Below are 27,616 nucleotides of genomic sequence, written 5' to 3'. Positions count from 1 at the left end.
TGCGAGAGAGACGTGGCATAGAGAGGAAGAGAACTAGTGGCTCGCCGAAGAAATTGTAATGCGGAACGAGCGCGAAGAGGCGAGATGAGAGATGGCCCGACCCGCGGAATTACCGACCGCTTGTGGTCTGAATTCAATAGAATGCGAGATCGGTATGCTATTTTTCTGGCCACTTTGCCGAAATCACGCCCTCCGTTTGACTGGCATAATGTCGCTGTGATTTTGTCGAGAGGGCTTGAATAGTTTTCGAACAAACGGGGGGACTCACGTAAGAAATTATTGGAGAATCTGAGATGAATGTTGGAGAGTGAGGACATCGTCCGCACGCGTGCTATCGATATATACTGAATCAGAAGGGGCACAAAATAAAACAAAAAAATCTAGAGGAACGGGTTTTGGAATTTCGATTAACTAAGCCTTAAATACAGTAAATAAAGACAGTTCCTCTATATTTTATAACTTTATGCAAATGTTATCGATAAATTTGTAGATGCAAAATTTGAATAGAGATCTTCGATAAAGCATATAATTTTATATACCATATAAAAAACGTTACTAATATATGAGCTTAAAACATTATTAATTAAACAATAAGAATATGTGTGTGTGCATAAAAATTTGTGATTATCGGAATAATATAAAATCACTACAAAATTCAAATATATGATTTTAACTAGTTTTATTGAAATTTTATCTAATATAAATTTTTTACTACGACCCGAATAAGAGCAGATCGTTTCGCGGAAAGAGTTTTACCTGCGATGTCAATGATCTTTCGAACATTTCAACACATGCGGTGATCAGATTTACGCATTGTGATTCAAAATTCTGCTCTATGAGTGAACATGCATAACCGTAGAAAGCACGTGCTCGATTTTCAGCGGTCACAAGCTGAACCAATTTCGAGTGAGCGAATTTCGGTGGTGAAACCAGCGTGGAGTTGCGGTCGATCTGTGTGGTATCAGAGCTCTCCAGCAGCAGCGGACCTACGACGAACCAAGCGGAGCGATCTAACAAGGACCCGAAAGAGAGGCTCCGACAATTACCAGTACCTCAGACGAGCGGCAACGAGCGGGTCCGCGTGCTCCTCCCTTTGCACTGCGGCCGAGTATAAACCGGACAGGTTTCGACGGTGCAATTATTAATGTGAGAAAGAGAAAGCTGAAGAAGAAGACAGATAAAACAAAATGAAGAGAAAGAGAACGAAAAGGAAGGAACGACGAAAAATGAGAGAAGAGAAAGAGAGAAATAGAGATAGGAAAGAGACAGACAGTAAGTGTGCAGGACGAAAGAGGAAAAATAGTAATTATAACAAATAAATTAATACATTAATCATAATTACAATAATCACGTTAGCAAAGGAATATTCCAAGTTGCAAAAGTATTAGGAAACAAATTTTACCAGTCGAAAGATCACGTTTAAAATAGATATGCTATTCTCTAAATCTCTAATCAGTGAATAAATCTAACTAATTACTCATGGCATACTTGACACTGATATCAATGATTATCCACTGATTAGAGAGTAGATGATTATATCACAGGATTCTATAAGAGTCTTTACTCTTAGACTCAAATATATTTGGTCATTTTAACTTAGACAAAATATTTTAAAAACAATGCATTTTTGAAAAATACGTCTCAAATAAAAGGTATAGGATTTGAAGAAGGCCATCATACAAACGAGTTAAGAAACTCAATAATAAAAAACCAATAATAAGAAATTCAAATTGATTTTTTTCTTATCATGCTCAAAAAATGAGCCCTAGATCCAAAATCTAGGTAAAATAGATCATTTAGAATATCAATGTGATCTTTCGACTGATAACGTTATATATTGTAATTTTTTTTATATCACTTTTGCAATTTAGAATGTTCCTTTGTAAGTACAAAAATATTTTTTGAAAAATGTTTTTATTTTAAAAAAGTTTGTGAATATATCATTTGTGACTCTTCTTCATATTGAAAAATTTTATTGAAAGAAAAATACGAAAATATTTATTCGATGAAAAGAAATTATACAACGATGAAAGAAGTTACTTATTGAAAGCTGATGATATTTTTATACTTCATCTCCGTCCAACAACCCCGATACGCAATTTGGATCAACGAGAATTAAAACCGAAGAGCGGCTCGTGCTCGCGGACCCAGTCGGTTCGCGAGCACGCGCGTGTTCGATGGCATGCACACATATTCACGGTCTCTCGATGTACAGAAGCCTACTGGCCTCGTGGCATACGAACCTACAAACCGAGCCGAGTGCTCCCAATCATTTCGGAGCCCGAGTGGAACAAACGCCGTGGCCAATGCCTTTTTTCGTCCTTCGAAATTTACGGCGAATGCGTGCACCGCACGCGCGTGCATGGATAAACAACGAACTCGGCGAGTTAGGTTCTGGTAACGAGATCTCGGCGAACATTCGGCGTACCTTAGGCTGCAACGGATATTAAAAGTCGAAATTATACTCGAGTCGACCTTGAAAACGAGCACCAGTGCTCCCGGAGGGATTTAAAGCGCTATAAGGATCGCGAAAAAGCTGTCTGCTATATATAGTCTGTATATATATTTTCATGGATTAGATTTAAGATCTACGAATTTAATTTGCCTCTTGCACCTAAGGTGCAATAACAAAGATATTACTGATAATTATCGCGTAAAATCGCCTCGTGTTACGAATAACGAAGAAGCCGAATCGTTATTTCTCTATCTTTTAATTTCGTCACTTGATAAGTTATTACAAATTAGTAATATTTTTAGTAATATTTTCAGTAATTAATATTTTACACTCGCTTCACCACCATCGCGCATTGCATCCGTATCGTGATCAGGAAGTGACCTTGCAAGCAAAGTTTATGGACATTTATATTTCATGGCATTTTCATCAAACTTTAAAACACGGAAATATTGCCCAAATATTGTGGACCAGACGGTTTTGAATAAATTTTATATAAGTTCGATGTCCTCAATTTTCGTGATAACACGATAACTCTGTAAAAAAGAAGATGCCGAACACGGCAAAACAAGAAAGAGAAACGCCCACGATCTAGAAGTCGAAAAGATGTTCTTTTATGATAATGCAAAAAAAGAGAAATCACACATACATATTTTATCGTCGTATACTTAAACAAGTATTTATAATGATATGTATATATCAAAAATTATTTTTGATCTGAAAACGAGAAGTAATTAAATTGAAGAAGTATTATATACGCTGCAAAATATTCATCCTTCTGCAAGATGAAGGCTTCTTTATGCATATAATTTCAATTTAAAGAGAAATAAACGTTAAAGAAAAACCATCTCGTAACTTTTGTTCATAAAACCCTGGTGATTATATGTACATACGCAAATGGAAAGACGAAGAGAGAAAGAGAGAGATCGAAGAGTATAATTAGGGTGAAATTGAACCATACATTGAATTAACCGAGAAGTGTCGTGGTACTAATGTGGAGTGCAAGCAACTCTCCTGTTCGTCGAAATGAGCTTCGATATACCAACTGATAAACAACGGAATAAACATTATGATGAGTCTCTCGTGCACACGCGCGAGCCTCTTTGCTGGCCACGCGACCGCCACGTTCGCTCTATCTCGAGGCTTCATCTTCTCTCAGTCTCTCTTTCCTTCCTTCTCATATCTTCCCGCCATTCCCGTCATCTTCCTGCGCTTTCCTTCCACAGAATGCCGATGGCTATCTCACATCACTTCCACCCCCTTTCAAAAGAGAATCTCTTCTTCGTCTTCTCCTGATCTCTTCGGGGCTCGCGATTCCCCTTTCTCATCACTTCGAGTTGCTTCTTTTAGAGTCTGTTTATAATAGCCGAGATAATCGTGTGGAATGGGTGCATCCCATCCGATCATCCACTCTTGTTTCTGCAGTGGCGGTAAGATACACGGCAATCGTGATTCGACACTTGAATCTTACGTAATTGACGGAATAATATATTTTTTGCCAACGATATGCAGTCGGTAGACCGCTTCGTCGATGCTGCGCTTGCGGTCGGTAATTGTTACTTAATACATTGTGGTTGTGAAGGAACGATCTTCGGAGTGAGTAAATTTAGGACTACGCTACCACTATTTTTTACCGCTCTCAATAATCAGGTGCGAAGCCTTTAGCCTTTAGGCTTTAACGTAGCAAGTGTGAAAAGTTCGATACTCTATATGCACATATATTAGCAATAAATAGTAAAAAATGACTTTTATTTAGTTTAATTTCACTTTATATAAATTGGAAGTAATAATAATTATGAAACGTTAAATATAAAAATATATATATATAAAAGAAAATGAGAATATTAAATTAATACTAGAAGAATTAGTGTTATCTTCGTCTTCTTGCTAAAGCTTCTTATATGTTTCAATCATTTTGGCACAGATTTTTAAACACTCTATCCTTTGAGGAAAAAGTTATTAATCTTGAATAAATTATACAAATAATCGCAAGTATCTAAATATGGTAGTAATGTCCGGCATATCGTTCCAAACTTTCCGTTAAAAAACTAGAAGTGGTCGAGCGCGATTGGTTCCCATCGCTAGAAGCCGCAACGGCAGTGGGACCGGCAGCAACTTCTTGGGTTCCCACCGAACCCGGGTTCTTCATCTTTGTCCAACCCGCCGTGTGGTCGATCCCTTTCTCGAGCAGAGCGGCGTATCATGAAATGTGCTCCCGAGGCGGTGGCGGTGTTTTATTTTCTCGATGTGCGTGCGCGCAGCGCGCGCCTTGCACCGACTGCAATAGTGTTGCCCGCCGAAGAAGGAGGGACCATGTACGTCGGGATGGACGGGAAAGTGAGAACTCGGTAAATGCCGTACGAGTTATATAATAAATGTGCGACATATTGTATAATATACAACGCGCGAATTGAAAATTAGATCGAGTTACGTTCCAAAAATCAATCTATGTGCAGTAATTATTAATTGTATATAACATTTAAGAAAATTTTATTGTAAAAAACTATAACATTTAAGAAAAGCATCGTTTTTTATTTTTAGGATATCTATTTTTTTAGGATTTACATAACATATAAATTTATTCAAATCAGAGTCAAGAATCGAAACGTATTGTTTATATACATACAATAAAACTTGATTACAATAACATCCAGCGCTGGCTCTCAAAAGCTTTTTATTCTTAATAATGATTTAAATCATTCAAAACCTATAGATATTTCTAAATGTTTATTTTGTATTGTATTCTTTAAATCTAAATCAGTGGACAGTCACTAGTTACCTAGTGGCTTGACTACTTGACTCTGATAATCAATGAAGTTCAATTAAAAAAGGAAGAATATTTGAGCATAATATAACTAAAATACTGATATTTGCATGATCATTTGAATTTTCCAATACCACATTCATTGAATTTAAGTACTAAAACAAGGTTAGTTAGTTCACATAATAAAGATTAGCTAGGTTAGGGATTCACTGATTACACAGTGGCATACTAATATCAGTGATTATTCACTGATTCAGATTTAGAGAGTATATATATCATTGTTCGTACATCATGTTTTCTTAATTTATTAGATTGTATAACAATTTGTTGTATCAAATTGAAAAAGAAATTGTACAATTTCGAAATAATTTTTAACTAATAAAAAAAGTCTAATTCATTGATTTACATTTTTTCCATTCGCATTCAGAGAAATAAATTTTCCAATATCTTTTTTAAAAAATTAAAATTGATAATATTTAATTTAAACAAGACTTTGTTAAAAAGAATAATGCATTTAGCATTATAGAATTAACACAATTTTTAGTAAACATACAAATATATATAAGCATTTTAAATTCAGATTTTCGAAGCAATAACTAAGAGCATTGCATTTTTTGTTTACTCAGCACGAAGTCATTTATAATTATGCATCCTATTAAAACATTCAACAGACATCTAATATATTTCAACTGAGATTGTGCAAACACGGTGAATAATTTTGCGTAAATTTTCTTAAATTTAATTATGACAATGCACAAATCGATGCAAATTATGTTGCGCGTGTTTCATAATCGATCGCTTATTGTGAATAAAAAATAATCATGCACTTTTTTGTCACGTACGCCAAGTGTATCTATATTATATTTTGAACTGACACTTGCTCTTGAACCTTGCGTCACCACAATTGCATTTTCCATGGCAAGTAATTTTGCATTACAGTCATACATACAATTCTCCCCATCGCTAAATTTTCGACAGTATCGAGAATCGACTGAAAGACCGTCAGTTATTTCTTTGTCTCAGCCGATATTCACACTCATGTTGCTCATTTGATTTTTTTCTTTTCGTTCATCCACAACACTGTTTCATTCACGAAACTGGTTGTGGACACGTTGGCCCATTAAGAGCGCGACCGCAACCGCACGCACGCGTATCAAAATTGCGGCATTCTTAGAAGCGCGGTAATTGGCAAAGTCGCGCTAAATTACCGCCACGTTTATCTCCCGATAATTTACTGAAGCTGCACCTCTTGCGCCCTCGTGCTTCCTCTGTACCTCAGTTATCCGACGCATTACATGAATTACAGTAACTTCGACCGCTACCCAACTTCGCCTTGATCGCGAAATTTTCAACACAAATATTTTACTTGTCGTCCGTTGTCGCGAAGGAAAAGATACGGGTGGGCATAAATTGCTACCTGAACGGTCAAATAAATTGCTACCTCTTCCTCGCCTAGCGAGAAGATTCGTTCTCTCTGACTCTTAACGCAGAATCCAATTTGTGATAAAGGCAGCGTGCGACCGAAAACACAACAACGTGGAATTTAAGACCTGTAAAAACAGAACTGCGATGGAAACTGACGCAAGGCGTTACGCGCATGGCGTTCGACGTGAAATTACATCTTGTCTCTACCTCTTGCACGCGATAAATACTTTAATATTGCGCGGCCGCATTAACCCATCGAACGTTGTCTGCCGACGACGCATAATTATGTTCACAGCGTATTTTCTGCCTCGTTGAGAGAGCGGAATCTGTAACAAATGGAGAACGTATGTGCGCGTCTCTCCCCTTATCTTGTGTTACCCTTCGTTGCATCTTCTCCCTGTTCTTTTAACACACAGTTGACGTTTCAACTGAGAAAGAACAGGTCACGTACGTACATACGTTCCCGTTGAAATGTTGCCGCTTGCAATTGGAAATTATGGCATTCGCGGAATAATGATAATTGACGACTTCCCCGAGAGCGCCAAATTATCTTCGTTTATCCGTCGACAATTTGTATGCCGTACGCAATTCCGGCGCCATACAATGTGCGATTGTATATGCACTCATCCCAATGGTGCCCCTTTCTCGCGTGATCACCGATGAATAACCGAGAATTTTCTTCAGCCGTTATTTCATCAGAAAATCGTAAATGATCATTGATGACAATCATTTTTTATGTACATAATCTCTCAATGCCGCAAAAGCGTGTATTTCCTCAAACTATATCAGTCTTTTATCAACCTTTATCAATTTTATTCTTTCATATTGTCTATGATACGATATGCAACATAGTAATAAATGATGCATTTTCTCAAGTTCCATTAGTCTTATCAACCCTTATCGATTTTATTCTTTTATGCATGATATGTGCAGCGCAACAATAAATAATTGCAACTGCATGCGACGCGCATCTAATAAGCGAGCAAATCTCGAGTATGCAACGTCATTCTCATATCTGACTGACCGATACACATTAACCGCATTGAAATCGACGCGGCAAGTGCATCCTCTTATGGATGCAGAAAGTCGAGCGAAAGGATGAAATGAGTCTTGCCGACGGGCGATTTCCCCGTCGCGTCCAAAAAGCTTTCACATGACTGAATGATCGATCAGAGCGCACGATCGAAAACGCTGAAGCTAAATTGATTGTCGATCCTGTTCCAACGATATTCCAACTCATTCCCTTGAAGAGATCAAATCGCATAGCTTTCGACGAAGATTTTGCGGCTTTCTGGAGACAATAGACTGATTTTACAATAGCGAATCCATTGAATTCGCGAGAAAACGTTAACTTTTCGAACTTCGTCTTTTGGATCAACAAAGTAATCTACGCTTCAGTGATCAATCTAGTTTCCATTAACGACTACAATCGTTCTGCGAGAACTGTTACTATTATCGAGAAAACACAATGCCGAATAGCGAAGCCATAAAGTGCTTCTTTTGGAGCGACTAGAATACTTTTAATTTACCACTGTCGTAAATTGAAAACGTTTCTTCTCCCATCACATCGGTAGTCAGAGACACAAAACGCAGTGTCGAATTGATTTTCTTTACAGCCTACAAAATTTTTTTATAGACCTTCCACAAATGACAATAATATTAAATGGTAAGCATTACAACGCAAATTTAAACCTTATGAAAATCTATACTCATCTTAACATTTTTTCTGATTTTTTTTTTTAATTTTTACTTAGTGCTGTTTCTTCATTCCTGTAAACAATTTTAAAAAATTTTGGGTCCACTTTTTTAGAGTAATTCCCCGATCTGATCAATTCGACACTGGCACTGGCGAGTACGTAATTCTGCACGCGAAATTCCACTCGCTCGCGCCAGAGAATGTCCACTGTCTTTTTCCATCGAGCTGGTCGCGAGCTCTATCCCTCCTTTCCGCGGTGTATCATTACGGACTCGCGTGCGCTGCCCCCGGTCATTCTCGTCTCATCTCGAGTAAGATTCCCCATCTTTCTCTCTCTCTCCCTCCCTCCCTCTCTCTCTCTCTCTCTCTCTCTCTCTCTCTCTCTCTCTCTCTCTCTCTCTCTCTCTTTTCGCTCATTTCCGAGATCACGGACTGCACGGGCATGCGTGGAAGTGTGTGCGTGAGGGAGTGCGTGAATACGTGCATGCGTGCGTGCATACGTGCGTCCGTCCGGTCCTCTTTTTTTCGACACCCGTGGTGAACACGGCCGACGTTCTCCGACGACGCAAGTATCAAGGCAGGTATCAGACGCACCACGTCTGATCGAACGATCACCCATACCGCCGATCGATCTTCCCGTCGCGCCAACCGCCGCGCGGCGCTCCTCTTTCGATAGCGCCATGGAAATTGATGCGATACACTTACGTCGAGTTAATCGCATTCTATCGTGGGTAATGGACCGCGTGAAGATCAAAGTGTGACAAATAATTGATTTGCAGTACTAAATATTACTTTGACACAATGCCGACGTTTGGAAGCTTTCAAATTGCATGCTAAGAAATTCATCAAAAAAACTGAAAGAAAGAAAGAAATGATTTCGAAAAATTTTTTGTACTTCATGTATAAAAATTTAGTGTATATGATTCTCATACTTCTATATTATAACTTATATATATTAGCAAGTAATCGAAATAATATTGTAGTTTTTTTTAATTACTGCTTTTTCCATCTCGTGCACTTTAAATATTATTTACTACATATGACATATATTATTTACTACATACTTTGTTCGTATTCTAAATAAAGATTGAGATATAGAACACACACATAATCTTTAAAAGTCTATAAACTTTTGTGTGTAAGAAATATAGAGTTATAGAGGAGAAGGTGATATAGTATCCCTATTATATTTACATTTTACACAATAACTTTATTAATAATCAAAATCCAAGTTTAAAACTACATTCGTTAAAATGTTGTTAAATCGATTCTAGACTCAAAGAGACAAAATGTTATTTAGAATACTATTATTACTTAGGATATTATTAATAAAAATGTGGCGACATTGCATAATGACTCGAAAAGAATGGATGATATTTCATAAAATTAGCCTTAAAATATTAGTTTTGTTTAAAAAATAGTATTTAGTTAAAAAACAAAATTAACAAAAAAGTAAAACATTTTAAAATATATCAAAATGAATGTAAATATAATCACATAACTTCTGCATATAAGTTGCTCAGTACTAAAAATAGTACACGTAATATAAAATATACATTAATGGTAGAACTACAATTGATTATCAAATAATTATTTTGCTATAAAAATCTCAAAAAAAGAGGTCGCGAGTAATCAATATCTAAAGAGGGCCACATGCAAAATGCCGTGCTATTGTTTAAATTTGCATAACTCAAAATATATACAATTAAATAAAATATTAAATAGCAAATAACACATTCAAAAATACATATATTCATGTGATAATACTCAAGTTTAAGAAAAATGAAGAAATAGATGTAATTAAATGTTAAATTTTCTCAGAAAGATTCTGAAATACTTAAAAGTAAAAATATGTTATAATAAGTGCTGGCTATTGAGTATTTGGTATATTAATATTATGGTGTAACAACGAATAATGAACAAATAATTCCATAAGAAATCATTAGGATTCGCTATATAATAACGGAGATATTAAAGCAGGTCACAATGTATACACTGACCATAATACCACCTTCTCCTCTACTCAAATCTATTATTTGTATCATAGTTTCTCAAAAATAATTTGCAAGATATTGATGGCATAAATTTCGCTGGAATTCATAAAAGTCAGGGGATGACCTCAGATTTCGACGAAAATTTTCGTCAGAATGCCGTTGTAGATTTAATCTACGATCGCGAATGATGAACGCGCCTGATCCATCGAAAGTCGCGAGCACGAGGGACCAACTCTAGAGGGATTCGTTTGGATAGGAAATAATGAGGGTCCGTTCCGTTTCTTTACGTACCCTATTTGTGAAATGCACCGTTGCGCGCTTAGTCTCGATGTTAGATCGATATACATCTTTCTCTCTCTCTCTCTCTCTCTCTCTCTCTCTCTCTCTCTCTCTCTCTCTCTTTCTCTTTTTTCGTTCTTTCCGATCCCGTAGATTCTTCGACCCTCAATAAATACATCCGGATCTTATTAGCCGACGCATTTCAATCTACTCTACCATTTCGAAAATCGATCCTTCCGCTATTCCCAATGCTGCTACAACAATAGATAAAGTCAATTGATTCGCTCCCTGGTGCATTGATAGTGACTTCTTTGTACATATTAAATTAGCATTAACCCTTATAATAAAAGGTCCAATTTGGTATCTCATCCATCCAAACATGAGTCACTAACATCTGTCCATTTTTTCATCTATTCAGAATGATTAAAAAAATCTCTAAAAATTCACTAACATATTTTCAATTTTCTAAAATAAACATTGAAATTTCATTTTTAAAAATAATAAAATGTAGTATAATTTATAATTATCGAAAGAAACTTGTCAATATCAATAAGAATCGCTCGGTCATTATGATGATTTGACCTTGATAAGAGTTAATTAAGTCAGCTTGGAAAATTTTTAATTAAGCATACGGCATTAGAAATATACATGTGAAATAATATTACAGCTTATTAAAATAAAAACAGCATTTATATGTGCTGATTTATATATAATAACGTCGATTCTTTATACGTTTATATTATTTTTATCAAAAAAATTATTTATCACACATGATTCTTTTTCGCTTTTCTTTAAATTGCAGATATAAATTTGTATAAGTATAGAAAAATGTTTTTATAATCATGTACTTCCGTGTTGCCTTTCCTTTATATATTACGTACTTAAAAATTATGGAATAAAATTTTAATAAATATTATATTATATTGATACATTCGAGTGTGTTTTCTATTCCGTGAAAGTAAAAAGAATTTGGAGTAAAGTTTCTTCTAAAATGACTAATTTGTATACAAGAAAACATTGGTTTTTTAATTAACAATCGCGCGAATTAGTCTGTAAGGTCCTCGGAATTTCGACTGCTAAGAATTATCATTTTCAAGACTGACGATGGAATTAATTTTCGTGAATCCTGCATTAGCCACGCGAAAGAGCGATGCCCATTTGGTCCTCGTTAACAACTTCGAAGTGATGCTAGGCTCGGATAGGAAGCGCAGGAACACGTCCGAGATCATTTTTAGCGATAAATCGAGTGCGTCCAGGCAGCGTGTGCGCCGAGAAAAGATGATCGTTGCCTTCGACGATACACAGCACACATAACCGCTATACCATCTTGATAATAATCGCCATCCCGCTGTTACACAATTTGACAACGAATTCGTCTTCCAACCCCCGCGCAAGATGACTTCTCTTTTTCGAGTCGTTACCTACTCTAACGAGTTTTACAAACTGCCTGTATGTTAAATTGAAGTTCGATTTAACGCCTTTATGTCGAACTTGCGTCCTACTTTTCTAATAAGATAATTCAATTAGAATGGCGTAGGAGTAGTTGTAACGCAATAAAATTTTGTTAACAACTAATTAATAAATCATGACAAATATGATACAATAAATATTGAAGTATATTTAAGATGTTTTGTATTGGAAAAAAATATTTTAATTTAAATCATTAAAAATTATTAATTTAGCGAACGATACATAAAAAAGGATCAAACAATTTTTTACGAATATTCATTTACTGCATTCATTATCTATCTTTATTATTATATCTATCTTTATTATTATTATTAGATTCAATATTTGATCTGTGAAAGATAAATTTTAAGTTAAAAAAATTTCAATTGCCCGTAATACCTAATCAAGAATTCGAATGAATCTATACAAATTCTCCATCGTTATGTAATAAAAAAATAAAAGAGAGCGATGTCGTAAATGACTGATTTAAAACCTAGTTTTAACGACGTCATTAAAATTTTCTTGAAATTGTAAAGTCGTAAAATTCACCAGTATGGTGTATCCTCTTATTCTAACGTTCACTGTACCAAAAGGTTTCAAAAAGGCTGAAAGATCCGCCAAGAAAAAAAAATATAAGAGGCCCGAACAAAGTTAAACGCAAAACTAGATTTATTGTCATACTAACCGACCTTTATACTAACATATTAACATTCATAGAAAATTACGTCAATACGATTTATACGTTCATGTATTGTATTGTAATAAACAGCATAATCGAATCACATTAATTAATCGCATAAATTACCACGCTATTTTTGCAACGTTGTTTCCAAGCAAATTTATATTTAAACAACCGCGCCGACCGATCGACAGATGCATCACTTTAATTGCGGCACGATTTATTCAAGGTTATCTCAAAACAAGAATCGCATAATTAATGTTCCATATTGACGAATTTTCTTCTTTGCGATTCGATGCAACATATTAAATGTGTCACGCAAAATTGTAATTGTCTCCCGACATGTTTATGAAGTTGACTCGATTAGAGAGAGGACCCGAGTCTGAGATTAAAGAAACGGGTCCATCGAGACCGATCACGTCACATCGCCAGTGCATAAAATGATAAAAATGACGCGGCAAGAGCAAGATCGAACACGCTAACGTATACGAGTCAGCAGGCAATTTGTGTATACGTAAAGAAAATAATGTCGGCGATTTAATCACGATTTTTTGTCCGTACAATTGTCCTTTTTGTGGCTCGCGCCGGCACGCACACTAATTATCACGTTTTCAATTAACAAGTGCACTGTGGTTGTTAAAACCATTCGAGATTTCCAGGCGGGTAAACGTTTTCTTGTTAATTTTTTCTAGGTCCGCAAAGTCCAGATCATTCCTTTGATATCATTTTTTAACGGCGAAAAATTATTTCGAAATAACGACTTACATAGCATCAGTTAATAAGTACACCGCAATCGTGGACAACAGACGACATAAAAATGGCTGTGATAAATGGCTTGTATTATGATACAAATTTAATGAATATCGAGAATGACTGTTGCACTACAAATATTTTATCTCGATAATTACAATCAATCACAGCAATGTCAAACATATCACATTCTTAGTTAATCGTGTTAATGTACTCTTAAATACACCTTAAAAATATGGATAATGGGATTTAACACCATGTATGTTAAACGTAACTCTTGTAGCTCAATAATTACAATCAGTTACATACAATATAATTTCAAATTTACATACAATATAATTTCAAATTTATCATGTTCTTAGTTAATTACGTTGTTAAATACGCGAAGAATATGGATGTGGATTTAACACCATGGGTATTATATAAAAAGAATTCTCACCATTTATATAAACATCAATGGATATGAATTTAATGCCCTGAATTTTAAATCTTAGTATTAAATCAACACCTTATTTCTATTAACATCAACATCACGAATTCTATTTAACACCCATGATATTAAATCCATGTCTATATTTTTTTAGTATATTTAATAATGTAATTAATTTAAAACTACAACGTGATAAATTGGAAATTACTGTGATTGTAATCATCGAGATGTAAGAATTATATAAATATCGCATGATGTTAAATCCATATCCTTTAGAGTGTACTCACTGTCGACGTTGCACTAAACCATCTCTCTATCGCCTGTGTAAGAGAAATATCTTCTCCACAGACGTATCGCGGTGCAGCCTAGTATCAGGCGTAAGTATCATCTCTCGTAAGATCCAGTTTCACAACTCACAGTTAACTCTTAACCGAAATTCAACTTATTCATTATCTCTTTCCAATTTTAGAATTGGAAAAAGATGAGAAACAAGTTGAACCTCAATTAAGAGTTAATCGTGAGTTGTGGAAAATTGGAACGTAAAAGACACAGATTTTTGCATAATATATAATAATTTTGCATAAAACAACGCATAAGAGAATCAATCTGAATTCTTCCTTTTCTTCCAATTTACGGAAAAGAAGAACTTTAATTAGTTGATTATTAGTTGATCTTACGCACTATGCATTATGCAAAAGTCTGTATTTCATAATCTCATTATAATTGTTAAGCAATTCTGTTATGCTAATAATTATATCTACGCAATCAGATGCTTTAATTCTTATGCATTCATTATATTAAATTCATTTATATTCAATAAGCATAGTGATTAAAATTATCATTACGTCATGACATAATTTATAAATTACACGTTTTCTTTTTAGCATACTAAACATCATTACAAACTTAATGATTTCAATTATTTGAAAATAAGGATTTTGGCATACGTATAAAAGAGAAGGTATCGTGTTCGCTCTATCATCTGAATTATTCATTGTCACACGAGATATACGACATCATTACCATATTACTTGGCTGTTATCACATTATGATGAACGGTCGGACGGCTCTTGCCGATTTCTCTAACCAACGGATTCTTTTTCGGGAACGCGCGGGAGTGCTTCCCGCAATTATTTCGATGCCACGTGCCCCGTCCCACCGATTCATTATCGGAGAAGAGCCAACGAAGACGAACGAATGTAGTAAGCCGCCGTACAAAGACGGCGAGATCGCACCTGTCGCCGTCGCGAGAAAGCAAGGTGCAAGAGCGAAGGTAACACTCGCACCGATATCGGGCTAATGAGCCCCGCCGCGTGTACAAGCGTTTCTGCGAACGCGTGCGCACGTGCACCGTTCATATACATATACCAACAGACATACGAATATTTTGATATGTCACGAGGAAATGTTGAAAAATTAGTTAGAGTGTAGTTCTTTAATAAATCGAGTTACCATAGAAATGTCTGTTTTTTTATATAATGAAGTAATAATTGAAATATCGAAATTGTTATGCGCAAAATTAGGTAGATTAACGATGAAGAGAGAAAAAAATGTTGAAAATGTTACTCTCTAAATCTGAATTAGCGGATAGTTACTAATTATCCAGTGGCATACTTGGCACTGATATTACTGACTAATCAGGGAAGTTCAACTAAAAAAGGAAAAATACTTGAGTATTATATAACTAAAATATTGATTTTTACATCTCAATTTCAATCTTCTAATATTCATTGAATTAATGCACTAAAACAAGATTAATTAGATCACATAATAAAGATCTAGATTATGGATCTTATATTTCATTCATTAATTACCAATAGCATATTTGGATCAAATCAATGATTATCCACTGATTCAGATTTAGAGAGTAGCCTTTCATGTATAACTTACAAAGTAATAAAACTCACAGACGCTTCTTTGACTAACTATACACAATCCTAGACTTTTACCAAAAAAGAGATTGTAATAGTTTAAAAAATTTCGATTTTAATGGTTACAAAAAAATAATAGGTCAACGGTCATTCTAGAAAGATATTTACGTGTATAAACTTACATATAAATTTAATCTCGAAAAGTAAACATGATCTCTTGTTTTCAATAAAGATACAGCTCTTGTTTTATTATCGTATGTTCCATACTTATTTCATTAACTTGTACACGTAGTTTTAATATTTTATTCAAATTATGCAGATATTTTTGTAATTTTGGGTGAGCCTTTGATGAGGCATCTTAAATTTTGTATACTTTACTAAAGAACTACTTTAATGTCCATTTCTATCAGTGTAAATTAACTTTAATCTCTGTTTAACTTATCTTTTAGTTTCTAAGAATTAAAAAACAGTAAAGAAATTGTAAATCAAGATTAAAATTAATCTACGGTAAGAATAGATCTAAAAACCTATATCAGACTAGAGATTGAGATTGAAATTCATTGGAATTTGACCAATTAGAGTAAAGTTCTAAACTGATATTAATTTTCTTTCTTCTGATTGATTAAATTCCAATTCAACCTCAAACTATATGTATAAGTCTGAAGAGAATTGCGTTCATGGTTATGTGACTAAAACACACGCGAATAAATTTTTTTCGTAACGTAATTGTAAAAAATTTTTATAATGTTCTCATAGTTTTCTAAGATCCATAATATTTTTGAAATAATTATATTCTTTGCAATAAATCTTATATTAATAAAAGTGCATATATAATAAGTGATGCATATATAATAATAAGCGAATGAAATATTCAAAATAAAGTACTTTAAGACAAAGACGGTTGACATTTTAATTTGGAATTGAGAGCATATATTCGATTGTGACATCATTAAAATTCGGATGACTGTCTTGTAATTATTAAGAAGAGAAGGAGATTTCGCAATTGTTAAGAAATATAATAATTACACTAACCTCGTAATTGTTCCGCCGTTACCGATGCCTCCCAGGCCTCCTGCTTCTCTCTTCTTCTTGTCATTACACAATAATCTCGCGAAAAACAGTTACATTTTATCTGGGAACTTGGAGATGTGCTCGTTCGATTGTGATGACTCTGAAATATTCAAAGTTATCTTATTATCGTTATCATTATCATTATATATTCCACAATTGAGGAGCAAACTTTCTAAATTTGTTTTGTCCAAAATTTATAATTTTCAGAAAACGAGAAAGAAATTCCTGGTAAAAAATTTTTCATGCATGAATATGTATAAATGCATGTGTAGACATACATAAATATTCATAAACATATATAATCATACATGAAATATGTCCATACATTATATACCCTTCTTTCTTTTGTAAAATTATATTTTAGAATAATATAAAGAATAATAGTGCTGTGAAAACATAAAAAATAATTAAAAAGATAATTTTCACACTATTTATTTTAGAAAAAAATCAAGTTTGAAGAAATATAAAAAAATTATTATATACAATTATATATAAAAATATGCATAATTGTGTATGAGCAATTTTTTTACATTTTTCAAAACTTGTTTTTTTCTAAAATGAATAATACGAAAATTATTTCTTTAATTATTTTTTTATATTTTCACATGATTATTATTATTTCTATTACACTAAAAAAAATAATTTTGCAAAAGAAATAGAAATGTATGAGAGTTACAAGGAAACCATGCGCCTTACAGAAAATAACATTATTTGCCAATCAGTAAGATATAAAATGTTAAACAAAATTGCTAAACTATTTTTAATAATGTTAAACAAATGCATTTTATTTATTTCTAGTTAAAGGACATAATGCATTTCAATTCTAGACTTTTTTCAACACATAAATTGATGGTGAAAAAATGTTTACAGAACATCATAGAGTAACTTATAATATGAGTCTTTCTACAATGAACGCTATGCCATCTCTAAAACACTTAAAAAATGAAATTTTGAAAAATGTATTTTGAAAATCTGCTTCTCAATTGTTAGAAAATGATATATTTACTTCTCGTGATTGCTCGGCTGTCGCTCGATGCCTCCTAGATCTTCTCCTTCTCTCAGATTTCCCTCAGTCCCACAATAATTACTTGGAAAGACAATTAATTACGCGCAACAATTTACGATACTTCGTTCGCGAAACACGATATCGCGAAATATTAACTAATATACCAATACATTACTTAAATCACTCGAATCGGCAGTTCGATGTCTTATCACGCTAAGTGCGAAAATGGACAAACAATATACCAATACGTTACTTGAGTCACAACGAGAGATTCAAGACGCAACGTGAAACGAATTCGAATCGAAGATCGAAGCGTCGTCGTTATGTAAAGAGGTTAACTTTCGCTGTAAATTTCGCGACGATATGATGTGTCTAATTATTACTTGTCCCTTCTATCTTGTTGGTTAAATGATACGCGTGAGATATTCATTTCGAATAGTCATCGTGAAAGTTAATGAGACTGATATTTCACAAAGAATAGTCACGTTCCAAACATCACGAAGAGCGTCAACACAAAAAAGTCTGAAGACGGGAGCGTAGGAAGCGGAATGGAGGGGGACGACTTTCGTCCAGTGTACGCGCGCACGCCACTTTGAATCGACTATTTAAATTTGCCCTGACGAAAATGAGAAGTTTGATAACATTTGTTTAACGTTTACATGAGCGATTGTGGAAGTTCGTTGAGAGTTTAAAAACGGTCACTAGAATGTTCATAAAGCAGAAATTGCAACATTGCAACGTTTGGAAGGCATTCTCTGACTAAAATAAGAAGTTGCATAAACGTTTATTTAACGTTTACATGAACGTTCAGTTCAAGTGTTGAGCCTGCTAAACGCAGACATTTTATTGTATTAAAAAAAAAAGATACAAAATTTTTTATTGAAAAGTCTCATCATACCGCGTCTTTTATCCTATTTGATGTGGTTTTTTTAAATGGTTTTTAAATAGTTTTTAGAAATTGAATTTCATTGTATCCCTTTAGTGATCATATTGTGCACTACTTGAAAATCGGATATGTAAAAAAATGTTTGCTAAACGGAAGAAAAATGCTTGTGTTATGGAGTTAAGAAAAACGTTTTTTTAGGCGTCTTTAAGCCATTTGCGTAAAAGCCTTACAAAATATTTATTGAGATTTAATAATTCGCCACATTGGAACAGCGTTGTTGAATAGAAGAAAACGTCTCACGGTATTGAGAAAAGCGTTTGCTAAATGTTTGAAAAATCTAACAATGAACTCTCTGCACGATGGTACATCCGCGTTTATTGAGCATTCTTTGGAAAGCGTTACTTTAGCATTACAGAACCTTCATGAAATGAACGATATATACTGTATTTTATAAGCGTTCTAAAAGTATTTAAGACCCAATGGTGTTCTGTAAGCATTCTTATAAAGTTTGAAAAAATCGTCATCGAACAGTATCAACTTTTTATAAAGTTTGTATTTTCGCCATGCTCCAACATGCTCCTGCTATAGTTCTTTCTCATTCTAATGAGCGCATGGAGTGAATAGGAGATATGATGGGAGCATATTGAAGCATGCGAAGCGAACAAACCTCTTTTCAACTTACTATGGGTATAGTCAACGCGAACGCTATGCAAACGCTTCGAAGCTTTTTTAATTGGTCAGTTTGTAAAATTCTTTTTTCTAATTGGTCCATCAAACAAGCATTCCAAAGCATTTGTAGCGAGACTTTGATCACAGCCTACGTACTTCAATAAAAATAAAAACGCATGGCCATGTAAAGATGAAATCACACGATTTCTTGAATGATAAGAATGCACGCATGCATGTATTCATGTATGCTGCTATGCTTGCTTTGATACATACAGTCTGAAACGTTTGATAAATAACTATGAAATTAGCAATTATTTCTTTTGATTGGTGCATGTAAGGAAATAAACTAGTAATCCATAATAAATATAAAAATCATGTATATGTAACATGCAGCGCTCAATGTATGAACGAATTCTAGCATCAGAGCAGATTGTATGCATGCTATCATTCAAGAAATCGAGCATCTTAACACACAAATTCCATCTTAACACACAAACACCAAATTCCGAGAGGATCACTTAATGTAATCGTGGGACAGAGTTCTCGAAATCATTATAAAATTCATATGAAATCTTTGTATAATCCGATAATTATATATGCAATCATGAGAAATCATTGTATAATATTAAATAAAACCGTATATTTTAGCAAATGATTCATATGTAGTGAAAAACGTTATTTGTAATCATATGAAAAATGAAATCATATGAAATCAAATAAAATCATATAATCAGTGAGACAATATTTCAGATAGTGGTTACCAAATTCATGCCATTCTAGAATACATTCTATTTAATGTTAAGTGAAACGTATCTATTATTTCAAAATCTGCATTTATTTCCAGATCATCTTAAGTTATGTCTCAAAATGCTAAAACGCTTCTGATTAACATCTTAAAATTGTAGAACATTTTCAAACTTAGTATAAGAATCGAATGCGGCTTATGTTTGGCTTTTATGTCTTATTTTAATTTACGATAGATATTTCGCGGATTTCTATTGTTCTATCTGACCATTCATGTATAACTTTAGACACAAAAACGATGAACAAAGTACATTTAAACTATAGAAAAATTCAAACCACGACACGTTATATATATGTATATATATATATATATTCGAATCTAAGCATTACAAAAATAATTTTTTTCTAGTTTACGGTTGAAATCTATACTTTAAATGTAAAATGCATAAATCACGCAAGATATCTTCGATAAAGAGAATCATTATTTCGATACGCTTATAAATCGCTTCTCGTTATTGGAAGAATTTTTTTAATTATGAACTGTACCTATTCAAAGAGATAATCACATTTTAAAAGATAATAGCACGACGACACACGGAACTGCTTTCGTCACTGCCCGTCTGTTTGAACTCGTTACGTGTATGGCAGTATAGCAACTTGTAAACAAAAAAATGCGCGATACGTGCCGCGCCACAAACATTACACATCAAAACCATGACAGTGTTTTTCTCGCGAAATATTTACCTCAGCTTTTTCAATTTTCCAGTTAAATTTTCCATTTCTAGTATTTTACTTTAATTTACGATGGACATTTGAATGGAATCTAAAAGTTTTCATCTATATTAAGAAATATAATATTTATTTAATACAACTTTTTAAATTGTCTGTTGAATTTTTGTTTCTTATATTTTATTTTACTTTACTATAGACATCTTTCATCCGGTTTTTCGCTCCAACTATTCGTGTATAACGTAATAAATTCGGATTCATAAATTGGACCCAAGAACAATGAGTAAATTGCATTTGAAGCTAATTTACAATATTCTCTTTATTTCCTGTTTCGTACTTTTTATTTCTTATCTTATTTTTCTTTGCGATTGTTTTAGCGATAATAGTTTTTCTTATCACGTATTTCTTGTCTCTTTCGAATAAAGTTCAACTTTTATCTCGGGCGACAGAAAACGGAGAAACAGACTAAAAAGTAAAAGGGCAAAAAATAAAAATGATTAAAAAGCAAAAAATGGGAAACAAAAAGCACACTGTAGATTATCTTTAAATTGTAGGAAAGTTAAAGACACGATATGTAAATCTAATAGATATTATGGAAATAATTATATTGCTTGTCAAATATCAAGCAAATTTATAATTCTTACTACCTTAATTAATATACAGTGAGTATAAAAAATATTTGTACAGAGAAAAATATATATTTTTTAAAAAAACTTTATTTTTAAAAAGTAAATATCATCCAGCAAGAATTGAGTCGTCGAATCGATATAAATTTGATGATTTTAACATCAATTTGACGTCGATTCGATGTTTAAAACGATCATTTCTTGTTGGATAATTTCTTGTTGGATAACAATTTATTCATAAAGAATAAAATAGACTGTATGTTTCTTAAAATTATATATACAAAAATGATATGTTTTAATTATACAAAATATATTTGAAAAGTAAGCAAAAATTAGAAATTGTATTGTTTGAATGCTCAAAAATTATATATAATATACATACGAGAAATTTAGCTTCTAAAATCAGAAATACATGCCAAGCTCGTTTGTTTTTATTAAAAGAATGTATTCATTGTATAAAATTGATAATCAATGTTTATTTTCTACAAATAAGGCTTTTTTTATAATAAATTTCCTTGTACGAATACTTTTTGCTCTCACTGCATACTTTTTCTCTTCCTTTTCTGTAGCTTACCTGTATCTTATCGAAACAAAATATAGCACAAATAATTAAATCCATACTTGTAACTCATAACGAACGCAAAATAAATGTCTTGAACAAAGACACTGCTGCCTCGATTCGCTTTTACGAATCGCTTGTAAATTTATTAATCGCGAGCAGTACTTGTGTCCACAAGAAATAATTGCAAACGATAATAGCACGATACATACGGAACGACTGTTGTCGCTACCTACTTGCTCGATTCTCTCCATAAGAGTAGCACGGCGACCTTGTATATGCGTAACGCTACGCTACATACCTGAGTATAAACACAAGCATGAAATGCAATGCCATGTTTCTCTTGTCCGTTAAAGTCTCTTTTTAAAGTGTCATCAATGAATCATTTGCGGCGAGATATGAAATATTCCGAATATCGGAATATTTCTCGATACGCCCTTGAGTCAAGATTCAAGTAACGACTATAAATACGGCCTTTAGTGGCGTGCAAACAGCAGGTGCACGACCTCTTCTTCATGATCATACTCGCTTCTCAAAACTCTCTTCTTTCTGCGGCCGCGCCTTCTCCTTCTTGGATACGTTCTTCACGCGAATCCACGACTCGTCCGCTCGTCGTCGGTAGGGCCCCGAAATCCACTTCCGAATCTCGTGATAATTAAAGGCTGTTCGGCCGAGCTGACATACACGCCGAAGATTTAATACTCGGCCATTATTGTCGTTAAATCTTATGGCGCGGCGTCACCGAGCGCCGAGATAAACTATGAAAATCGACCACTCGCGAATCCGTCTCTGTCAATTACGCGGGCATCTGGATCGCGTTAAAGCGAATTTACACGGCCGAATCGTCCCTGAGAAAACCATCCTGCGCTCCCCTTCGTTGGACTGACAAAGTTTTTTTCAATATAAATGTACATATGTGTCGCCAGAAATGAATGGTTTGATTCAAGGTAGCCCTGCAATTACCGACTTTTTAGAAACATTTAGTTTCTCCAAAAAAACAACACAGCAACTATATTAACGCCGACTTTTGCGATAAATCATCCAAAATAATAATCGTCGGAGACGAATTTTGGATAATTAACATTAACATGATTAATATTAACATTGCCATCATTTGGTATAATATATTCGTACATCAATTTATTCCCCCATAATTATGTAAATTCTCTATTAAATTCGCGTAAATCACATGGCAAATGGATTATGCGATGCATCGTCTCGCGTTCTTTTTCTCACTCAAAGTACCACACCACTTTCTTCCTCTCCAATATCCCGTCTATCCTTTCTTCCGTCTACTCTCCCCCGCTCTCTGAGGCTCTCAATCTTTCCCCCTTCCTCGTCACTCTCACTTTCCCCCCCTTTTCTCCTTCTCGCACGTGCGTATGTGCGCGCGCCTTCGGACTTTTTTCCTGTTTTTACGCACCGCTCGTTTTTTCTCTTCCGAAATATAATTGGCGGTGCGATGCACCTGTCTCCCTTTCCCTCTCCACCCCCTCCCCTCCCCCTCCTCTCGCTTGTCCATTTCTTCTGGGCGAAGACCGTGCGGCCTCGCTCGCTCTCACCCCGCGAGTCCGACTTCGGCGAATCCCTGGACGCGTGCCGGCAACTTGCTAACTCGTGGTTGCTGCAGACAGGAAGCGCTAATCGCCCGATATCTCGGAGACTTACTCCTTAACCCTTAAATCAGACCCGAGTCTCAGATTGCAACATAGTAGTCCGAGCAGTCAATTATTATTAAACCATTACATTGCATTTTTCTTGAAACGAAGTAGATTGCTACAAAAATTATTTTCTGGATTATTTATTTATGTTACTCCATAATTTCGGGCAAGTCTACCTTAAGACAAACGTAATTAGTTTTTTTATTTGCAAGTTGTTACTCACAAAGATGTGGTAAACAAAGCATAATTATATAAATTATTGTTAAATATACTGAATGTTTTAGTCTATATACTTCTTATAAATATGACGGTTTATGAATATTTGTATAACAAAAAATATATAAAATTAAATAAGACAAAACAACTATTAAAATTTAATTATATGAAAAGAGATTATATTTATTTAATGTATTTAAATATTTTTGAAATATTTATTTTTAGTTAAAAGGAAAGTTTTAGATTAACAATAAACAGAAAAAAAGAATTATATACAATATGTATGTATACAAATCTGATTTTCTATCTAGTTTTACAAATTGTTACGTTTGTAAGATAAGTCAACAAATCGATCGTCGGCGGATGAAAGTTGGCACAGCTACGCAAGCAACATCTTTGCGGATTAAAACGGACAAAAGAACCTGATCGGCGACCAAACCTTTGCCTGTACATTGACCTTAGGGTCTCTCTTTTGCTGTCAGCTACCGAGTCTACCATCTTATTATAGAACAAACGCGATTTTTCATAAATATAAGAAAAATAGAAAGAGTAAAATATAAAAATAGAAAGAATAAAATATATAGAATTAGTTGCAACCTATTCTACTTGCTAATCAATTCTTTCAATGTTATTAATTATCTGCTTCTAGAAAATGTTATTTGTGCTAACTTCAGAAATATAATAACAACTTTAGGAAAGCAACTTTAGGAAGCAAACATTATTTCATATTTCCATTATTTGAAATTTTTTTACAGTAGCAATTTATATATAATTGATAACATTAATTGAACGGAATTATTCCATTCTTTTCGAAAAAAAAAAAAAACCAGCGAAGAGAATGAACGGAGAAGAAGAGGCTTGCTATACGAGAAAACTTCTTCAAAGAAACGGATTTGAGACGGTTCCCGTGCCATCGGAGAACGGACCCATTTCTTCATCCAGTCTTCATCTTCCTTTCATTCTTCTTTTTATCTATCCTTGCCGTCCGTTTATCCCCCAGACCCATCCTCTTAGTAGTCTGCAACTTCTTTCATAGCATAGTAAAAATCATCGGGTTCCTTTTTCCGCGCTTCGCCCTACCCTCTCTGTCTCCTCCAGTGAGGATATTCATCTATAGCTTTTCATAGAAAAGTGCCAAAGTGTTCCATTTCGTGTCAGATATGGAGATTTATTTTCACGATTGGAACATATCTTTCTCTTTTTTTCTTTTCCTCTTCTGCTGCTCTTTTCTTCTTTCTCTATGTCTCTCTCTCTCTCTCTTCTCGCCCCGAAGAATCATTATTCTAAAGAAGTGATCGTGTTATACCGATACCTATTTCTTAGTTGCTTTCATTGACGTTGAACAGTGGACATTTTTCTCTGGCTTCTCCTTTTTTTCTCTTTCGCATACTATACACTTCTTCTTAACCGGACATTACGCAACAACAAACTTTTACTTGCTGGTACGCTTCGTTATATTATACAGTGGAAAATGATAAGCACATTTTTACATGCAAATTAATTTCCTTCATCTATTCAGAAAAATACTCGCGGTGTGCTCTAAATGAAGAAAGAAAATTATTTTTCGATTTTTTTTTTTTTACGTCTTGTGGCAAACCGTATTCAATTTCAATAAATGAAATAAGTGAAATTTCAAATAATTGTCTCACTAAATCCAATATTATTCTGTTTGCAACTCTGAATCATTATTCAATATATTCTGTTTCATTAATCGTATAAAACAATCGATTTTGATATCAATAAATACATTTCATTTAATTAAAGTAAAAACAATTAAAATTAAATTAAAGAAATTTTATTATATAATTTGTGCATTGAAATACAATATGTACAAGAAAGTTATAATATTCTAAAAATAAGAATAATTTATGATGAATATATATATTTAATAATATTCTTAGAATTGTTTAAATCTTTAACAATTACTTTGTACTATTAGATGCATGATTATGTGTATTGCAAAATTTAATAAATTTATTTTAGACACCTTTGTATAAAACATATCAAATGTCTAAAGAATATATTGTATAATATATTGTATAATCGCAACTAGGCGAACACATGGCAATAAAATATTACAATGGATACGAATAAATAACAATGACAATGCCAGTGCAGTCGTTATTGTGCACCTAGCGGATTACAAATACCCTCTTCTTCTACCTTCCCGAGTGAATCGGTGCATACAGTATTAAAAAAACACCAAATTCGCGATTTACTGTCTATGTGCATGTGCGATGCATCGTAACAATTGTGTCGAAGTGGCCACTGCGTTCTTTGACAATAATAGACGCCAGACGTTGTTCCCCATATCGATGTATGGCACGATAAATTATGTATGCATATATATACGCGACTAATGCAAACGCACGCACGTACACACGCACGTACATACGCACGTATGTAGAGGTGAGCCGGTACGGCGCGGTACGTCAGCAATGGCTAATCTCTATTTGCATCCCCGAATTTCGACTCGATCCAAAAACCTGACTGCTCCCCTGATTTTCGGCATTCAGGTGGCATATGTCGTCCCTGCCCAGCACTCGGGTCCGATATAGAGACCGTGATCCGGAATAACTGTACTGATATCGCGTAGCGACATCAGAGGTTCTCAAATATGTTTCTCTCCGATTATTAAAAAATTGAAAATTTTCTGACCTTTTAAAAATAAATAATTGAATGGGCGTATGTGATACAATGAAATCTCAAATTCAGGATCCAACTGAAGTTTATAAAACGCGACAAATATTAAAGATTTGAAGAAGAAAGGGTCTTATGTGTAAAAAAAAAAAATGTTAATCAGGATACATAAGCTTCTCTAAATTATATTTATTTATCTCGTATATAAAGATTTGCATCTTTTTTGCTGCGTCAAGTGTTCGATACCGCAACAACGACGATTACGACGAAGAGAGAAAAGTACGGGGTCTCTCGACGATGGCGATAAATCACGGACACTCGTTAGCACGCCGCGAATATATTAAGCGACACGACAGTTTTACTCGCGCGCTTTCCCGATGTGAAATACAATATGAGATCCGTTGTCTTCGCGTGCGAACACGCATGTGCAGGCGCTTGCCTTGATAGACGGAGGGTTGCGGGGCACCCTTCGCGCACGAGCGCGGTCACGGCAGGGCCGAAGGGACGAAGGAAGAAAGGAAGTGTACGGCAATCGAGAAGAGGAGGAGAGAAAGAGAGAAAGAGAAGCATGTCGGCCGCTGGGGTCGAAGGCACAAAAGAATAGCGTCGCATGCCACGGAGTTGAATCCACCCCTAAAATTCACTCTCTTGCGCCGCTCTCTCACGTGTGCAAGGTTGCCCCGAACCTTACAAACCGCTCTTCTCGACAGAAAACGTGACGTGGCGACGAGTGAATCGATTTTCGAATCAGGTTTCGACGACAGTCAGAACTTTGCGTCAGAACTTAACTTATCCCATACTATCGAATGTATGATATAATACGATGGATGTTAATTGATAATATAGATTTTGTTCAAACATTGATTAATGCTAAAATAGGAGTCTGTTCTGGTTCTCCATTATCTGTGTATCAATACAGATAATTTTTTTTTAATATCAAAATATAAAATATGTCTTTTTGTTGTCTACTCAAATTAGCATCTTGATATTGTCATCAGCTGAAACTCCACAAGTGGTTGT

Source organism: Atta colombica, unplaced genomic scaffold (assembly GCF_001594045.1).
Source record: "Atta colombica isolate Treedump-2 unplaced genomic scaffold, Acol1.0 scaffold155, whole genome shotgun sequence".
Classification (NCBI taxonomy): Eukaryota; Metazoa; Arthropoda; class Insecta; order Hymenoptera; family Formicidae; genus Atta; species Atta colombica.
The sequence above is the reverse complement of the archived record's forward strand: the minus strand, read 5'-3'. Positions refer to the sequence as shown.